The sequence below is a fragment of the Montipora capricornis genome, chromosome 6, assembly GCF_036669925.1.
Source record: "Montipora capricornis isolate CH-2021 chromosome 6, ASM3666992v2, whole genome shotgun sequence".
In the NCBI taxonomy this organism is placed as follows: Eukaryota; Metazoa; Cnidaria; class Anthozoa; order Scleractinia; family Acroporidae; genus Montipora; species Montipora capricornis.
This window is the reverse complement of record NC_090888.1, coordinates 8,031,226-8,038,725: the sequence shown is the minus strand read 5'-3', so window position 1 is coordinate 8,038,725 and position 7,500 is coordinate 8,031,226. Positions and strand designations below refer to the sequence as shown.

General features: G+C 36.7%; 1 protein-coding gene and 1 long non-coding RNA gene across 2 annotated transcripts in view; both read right to left on the bottom strand.

Moving 5' to 3' along the window:
* The window catches only part of LOC138051401 (tetratricopeptide repeat protein 28-like), a 695,954-nt gene that overhangs the window by 35,990 nt on the left and 652,464 nt on the right, over nucleotides 1-7,500 (bottom strand). The gene's annotated exons all lie outside the window — the stretch shown is intronic.
* Nucleotides 6,482-7,500, bottom strand: part of LOC138054562 (uncharacterized) — a 3,732-nt gene continuing 2,713 nt past the window's right edge. Inside the window, exons 3-4 of the long non-coding RNA XR_011133301.1 lie at nucleotides 6,724-6,771; nucleotides 6,482-6,521 (exon numbers count right to left, since the gene is read on the bottom strand). This is a non-coding gene — a long non-coding RNA (uncharacterized lncRNA). The remainder of the gene's footprint in view (nucleotides 6,522-6,723; nucleotides 6,772-7,500) is intronic.

Here is a 7,500-nt window from a genome sequence, read left to right as displayed (position 1 = left end):
TTTATTTTTTATTTTTTTCTGTGTCGCTAAAAGTCTTGCTTGTCACTCCCCTGGTAAGTGGTATCTTTGTGCATAGAGCCTTCTGCGCGTATTTTCTTAGGATCGAGAGGGTAGTGGAAATGCGTAGATTTCTCTGGTAGACACAGGAGAATCATTAACTTAGCCTGCAAGATGGCGTTGAAAGTCATGTAACGCAAATGGCGTTTTAGTGGATCCTTAAACAAAATATACCCTTATCGAGCTCAATAATGGAAAGTCAGTTGGATAAACTAGGCAGGCGGTGAAAAACCAACACCTGGAATCTCAAAAGCGACGAGTAATGGACTTCGACAACAATCTATCGCCCGTCGAGCTGAAATCAAAGTGAGCTGTATTTACCTGAAGTAATGTAATTTGACACGATTGAGTTTCTTGTCTTCACGCACGCAATGAAATAGGAAGAGGTTTTCGCCTCTAAGAGCAAATATGTTGTTTGTTTCAATAAATTTTTCGCTGGAAAAGGATTCTGTGGTATTTTCTGCCTTTGTGAATTATAATATCATGTTGTGTATTGAGTTTTCGAGCTTAAGGTTGAAATGTGATATGGGAGAAGTTTTTCAGTATTGCTCTGTAAGCAGGAAGGGTTCACGGAAGCGTGCTTGAGTTTCAACAAAATGAGCCCCAAAATCAGTGAAAAATTGTGACGCAGATGAATAATAAAGTAGCTGCTATTTCCAAAATGATGGAATTACCTGGTGATACATAACCTTGTCTTGGAGAGTAAATGTTTGACTCAGCAGAAAAAATGGTCAACCCCGGGTCAACCCCAAGAGTTTGGGCTTTGTTTTTGACTTTGCTCATTTATTGTCAAACTTTATAACACTTGACAGAAAAAGAAACTCACGAAAACCTGGTATCTTTGTTTTGACTTTGCTCATTTAATTTTATTGTCAAACTTTACAACACTTGACAGAAAAAGAAACTCACGAAAACCCGGTATCTTTGTTTTGACTTTGCTCATTTATTGTCAAACTTTATAACACTTGACAGAAAAAGAAACTCACGAAAACCCGGTATCTTGCCATCATTTGACACAGATGCTTCACTGTTTGGCGAGTAAACATGCCGCGGTAACTTAATCACGGCGCCCGCAGAATTCCTGCAATGTCACTTTCGATTTTGCGATTAATTTGTGCAACCAAAAGTACAATAACAAAATTGAACGTAGCAAAGATCTCCCAAAATGTTTGTCGCTGATCGTAACTTTTTATATTCTATATTCGCGGTTCAAAGTTAATGTTGTTTTCATGTCGTAAACATGTTATTCTCGAGCGACCGTCCTGGAAACTTCCTTCTGCTCTTTCTAAAAACTGTGTATCAATTTACTTTTGCATCAATATTCGTTTTTGCATAAAGCAAGCTAACAAAATCTGTACCTTGCTGAGTTCGCATTTGTTAGCGTTAATAGTATTTAGGGTCCAATGCTTCTGTTTTACGAAGGGGTATATGTTTGAGGTCACCCATCCGCATACTAACTCCTCCGGACTCCTAGGAATTAACTTTAGTAAACTTTAGTAAACGTTAGTATGACAAAGCTGTCAGATGCTCAGAGGGCACGCTTAAACTTGAGGTGAAAGAAGATGTGAGCGAGCTTGAAAATTATCAACATGTCAGCCCAGAAGCCAATGTTTCTCACTTTCCATTTATTTTCTTCAATCTTTCTGGGTTCAGTACTTTGCTAGTAACCACATGTCTTCTCAGGCTATTTACCCAAGACTTCTATCATGGCACTAGAATGATAGAGAATACCAAATCAATATCGTGCACTGTTAGAGCTACATATTACGCAAGGACAACTTAAATCTCCTGGAAGACAACACACAGCTCAGTTGACATTTTATATGGAATAAATTGCTGTGTTACTTCACTACCACATGTAAGCAATGCATGTCTATTTTTTCTGAAGAGGACAGGAATTTCTTCTTTCCGACAAATGATTAATTAATAGGCTGGTAGCCAGGTTTTTAACCTCAGAAAAGGATCTGTTCGTCGTGCGAACGAGTGAGCACCTGTGAGCCGAAGGGCCTCTGCTGGTATGACTTCTGGGTGACCCCTTAAATGGTCTTAATGACCCCCCAACTTGAAAAACAAATTTCTGCAACGGTGCACGTACCACAGGCAACCCAGTGTACCCTCACGGAGGGTCTAGTTAAATTTAAAACAAGAACCCAATCCAAAGATTTTGGCATGAATTAGATGTCTAGGTTCATGCAATAAAAAAGTATAACTGCTTTGAAATTTGTCGTCTATTTTTTTTTTCTGTGAGCTATGGTAACAACTGTTAATAGCTTGACTACAATAGATTTTTTGTAGTTTCCAGCACATTTCTGATTTGCTGGAATATTATTTTATAGGAGCAGGATAATTATGAATTGTATGTGTTGTGTATTTTCTGTTTCGAATCTATGTAGAAACTATGTTGAAACAATTTTTATTTTTGGACAAAAAACCCCATAACATAGCCTTTACATATGCTATGTAAAGGTTCCATTTGACTAGCTAAAACATAGCATTTCCTTTCAAAATATATAGATGAGGCATCCGTATAACATAGCCTTTGAATAAAGCTTCTGTATCCAATTTAGGTATATCATAACATACCATTTACATGTGGTCGTAAAATAGGATTTACATAGATTACACAGTGTCTGGTTCTACAAGGGAAGGTACAAGACATGACTGCCTGATTACCACTAATGACCAATAACTTTATAGTTAAACAAAGTATTCAATGATCTTTGGTAGTTCTTTACACAGACAAGAAAATGATGCCTGTTTTTGTTGTGCATTTGACTGCTTAGAGTAAGAAGCTTAGTAAAGTTACTCGTGATAAATTTAAAAAGTTACCAATGGCTGAATTGCCTTAAAGGAACCAAAAGCTAAAACCATCAAGGAATAAAATTAACTGGTGGGAAAAGGCACAGGAAAATCATGAAAAACTGGAATATCCTTGAAAAAAGCTGGAAATTAATACATGATCTTCACATGCTTTCATTTAATAGCATGCAGGAATGTCTAGAAAAATCTAGAAAGCAGCATTTGTAACAAGCTGGAAAAAGCTGGAAAAACCTGATTTGATCCCAGATTATGATTTCTGGAATAAAGCTGGCTATTTCTTTCCTAATTAGCATGTTTCATTAACATTCTAGAATTTTCTAGAATTTTCCAGACAAGGAAACTGGCAAATTCTAGGAATTTCTATAAACTGTTTTTGTCATATTTTAAGAAAAATTCTGGAAATAACCAGAATATTCCAGATTTGTTTTGCAAAGGTCTGTAATCAATCTAAAAAGGGTCAAGTTTTAAAATTTGGTCAAAATTCCAGTTTTGGTATATTGTACCGTTAACAGCGCTAAAGGGTGAATGAATTACTCTAGCTGTGCCATGTTGTTTTGATTTTTAAGTTACTCGTTCGTTATTTCAAAAAGAGCGATTCAAACAAGCAACATTTTGGAGTCGTTTTCACTCGCTCGCAAGGCCCCAAACCGAAAAAAGTCGCCGTCCAGGTAAAATAATTATCGAAACAAAGTAAAACATATTTTTCTAAAAATGGTTTTGGATTCCTTTATTGTGACAAAGTTTGGCAATTTTCGATTTTGTTATCTTGCACGGTCTTAGGTGAAAATTGCTGAGAGGCGCTCTTCATTTACCAGGAGGTGAAACTCAAACTAACCAACGATACTATAGAAAACAGACTGTAACTGACACAATGGTAAATTTTAAAAGTGCAATGCTAAACCGACATGATCAACTTGTTTGTTGAGTTTGGCAGGTTTCATCTGCTCAATACGGAAGCTCTCCTGAGTTGATAGAAAGGTAGCATTTTCAATAAATTCTAAGCAAAAAACGTCCCAATTATCCTGACAATGTTTAGACAAGCTAAGATGCTTGAAAATATGATGCTTTTTATCCCAGAAAAGGTGCTCATTTACACGTGTGTAGAAATGCCTGGGTCGTTACAAAGTGCGAGGCAGCGAGGCGTGCGAGGCATGCGAATTCCCATTTCAAACAGCGCTGATAAACAGTTATTAAGTCTAAGCACCCATTTTAAAACGGTTAGCTTTCAATAACTGGTATGGCTCGCATGGCTTGCAGCCAAGACTCGCATGGTTCGCGTCTTGCCTCGCACGCCTCGCATGAGGCAGCGAGGCATGCGAATTTCGCATTTAAGTCTAAGCACCCATTTCAAATAGCGCTGATAAACAGTTATTAAGTCTAAGCACCCATTTTAAAACGGTTAGCTTTCAATAACTGGTATGGCTCGCACGCCTCGCATGGTGCCTCGCACGCCTCGCTGTCTCGCATGTTGATAAAACTCGAAATGCCTGTTATGCCTGTTATTTTCCTTGCCAAATTTTTTAACCTTTTCTTGCACAAAGTTTAATTTCCACTATGGAAGACCAAATATTTTCTTGGTCATTTATGACAGCTGATGACATGCATCACAGGTCAACTTGCCGGTTTTCAAAATGCAGGGGTTTGTCTGCAAGCGTTTCCTTTTTGTCTCGCTCCATTTTTCGTAACTCTAAAAATTTTAATTTCATGTGGTTATCCACTGCCAAGTCTTTCGGTAAAACATTATCTAGTGGGAAATAACTCTCTAACACAAATCATTTATACCTACGCAAACACCGTGGATCGAGATCAAGTAAATGTAAACAAAAATATATCAAAATACATCACTTACTTTATTGATGTGTAAGGAAAGAATAGAGGGTAATATATTTCGGTAAGACGGCCAAAACAGTCAACGCAAGAACAACAAATTTGAGCTAAGTTTTACGAGTTTTGCTTCGTTTGTAAACAAAGCCACAATAAGCCAATGGATTAAATATAGTAAATTGATATTATTTACAAGCTGAACAATCAAAACTATGGTAAATAGCTGATACATGAAGAAACATGCTCGCGAACTAAAAGGCAAAGAAATTACCAACAAAACGAGTAAAATGACTTCAAATTGTAAACAAACTAAACAATGTTATAATCCAAGAACTATTATATGAAGCATGGATTTGAAAAAAGCAAGAGCTTCAAATTACATATTGCACAATAATCCCACAATAGTACATTGAAACTAGTAATTGTGAAATAATGGTAACAAACGGATCATTTGGAATCAAATGCAATTAAAAGGACACAAAGCAGTCGACAAAAATGCAGCAATTACTCATTGGAAAAGATCAAAAATATTCAAGGCGCAAATCACATGCTGTGCCAGACTAAAGGTCAACATAGATAAATAAACCTAGACAATAGCAACTGGAATTTTGCAATCACTGCTAAGAACTAAAATCAAGAACAGAAAGCTATATTTAGTAACTAAACTAAAGGCTAGGCATAAATAAAGAAATATTTATTTAGGAAAATACTGATAACATACCAAATGTTATTGATAACTACACACCTCAGAAGACTTGGAGAATGACTTGTCTTGATAACTGACATTCTTCAGATAAATTAAAGTGCCCCTGTGATCAAAAAAACCACTTCCTTTTTTCCTTCAGATTTTGAAAGTGTGTTTGCTTAACACCTGACTGGCAAAATTTTGAGCTTTGATTTTTATCCAAAGGCCGTTTACTTTGAGTGTAAGTTTTGGATTTCACGGTCCGCCATTACTTACATTCAAAACTGACCGACTCGACCTCAGACGGTTGGATCCAGGGGAAAGTGACGTCAGAGGCTCACTAGCTTAAAATTTCAGCGTGTGAACGCAGCTTATTATATATGCAAAGCGTGAGTTTAAAAGTCTGAAAGCCCAAAACCCCCGTGCTCCATATTAATTCCGCGGCGTACACACGTATTGCATTCTTAAACTAGTGAGCCTTTGACGTCATTTTCTCCTCGATCCAGCTCTATCAAGAACATAATGTTAGTAATGGCGGACCATTAAATAGGAAAATTACAGTTAAAATAAAGAGGTGTCTTTTTGAAATCAAGGCTTAAAACGTGGGTCACTTAGTGTTTTGTTAACATTATTTTGAAATCCAAAGAAAAATATGAATTGATTTTTTGGTCACAGGGGCACTTTAACTGAACCGACTGAACTTACTGAGTAAATGGTAGCCAATTTATAATGGATTTCAGGAAAATAGAAAAATAACTAAAAACCAAATAAGGCTAGGTGGTAAATCTACTACCCACTAATACAGGATTTACCTAATGGAAGAAGGAGTTTACCACTCCTACCCAACAGGAATTAGGTAAGAGAAATGTGCGGGAATAACAAACCTACACAAGCAAGAATGTGAGGAAATTGAGTAATTATGAGTAAACAAGCAAATAATAGTAATTAGCATAATGAAAAGAAGTTGAAAATAATTGGAATAAAAATAAACACAAAATGAACACAAGTGACCTAGTCACAGTTCAATCAAACGACAGACAAATAACTTATTACAGGTACACCCAGAGAGCTAATATCACTTAATACCTTGCAATGTTCCTCTTTAAAACCTTTTGAGCAGGAATAATGAATCTGGCTGAAAAAAATATTTAAGGGATAAATAATACTGGTGGATCATTTGGATGCATCATTCGCAGCTAATCATGAGTGACCGTGAGCTGACTTCAGAAAATAAACTTATAAGGAATTCTGACAAAAAGTAACGCAAAATTCATCAGAACTGGTTTATCACACATCAATTATTACTTGTTTGTGTTATTAAGAAATGAGCAACTTACCAAAATGGATGCTAATCGACGCGAGGTCCTTGACAACAAGAAATGACTCTGCAAAAATGATGATTTAATGTGGTTATCCATGCATTATCGAATCTTGTACGAAAACTTTTAACTTTCATAACAAAAATCACTTGTGCCTTTTATGCAAGAAACTAGAACTGTAGCGGAAAGCTGGAAAATTTTCAAGAGAACGGATGGACGTGAGATGACTGTTCCATTGCTCCAAACAATTCAAGTAAGGCTTTCGTTCGGCGAGGTTCAAAGTTGTAAAGAGAACGCATACATTATACGAGGCTCTGATTTTGCTTAGCTTTAAGTCATACTTTAAAGCGAGTAGACATTAAAGGTTTGTTATGGCCAAAACTGATTGAATTGCTTTGTCACACCCTCAATTTTGAATCTAAGCGGATTCAAAAACTATAATCTCCCTTCAGAAACAAGTCAAGATATATCATTTACTTACTTTCTCGATGTGTAAGGAAAGAATATGGAGGGCAGTATATAGTTCGATCACACGTACAAGAAACAAATAATTTATTACACCCCTCCAAGCCAATGTTACTTATTGAGGGGGGCGTTGGGATTTTCGGTTTTGGCCACTTTTTAGGCCGGTTTTTCGGTTTTTGCACCAAAAAACGTCGGTTTTTCGGTTTTTGTGATTCTTACGGTTTCGGGTTTCCCTTTTTTTAGCATTTGGTTTTCGGTTTTCTGCCAAAATACAACCGGATTTTCGGGTCTGGTATCCAACGCGGTTTTGGGTTCGATTTCAGGTAACCG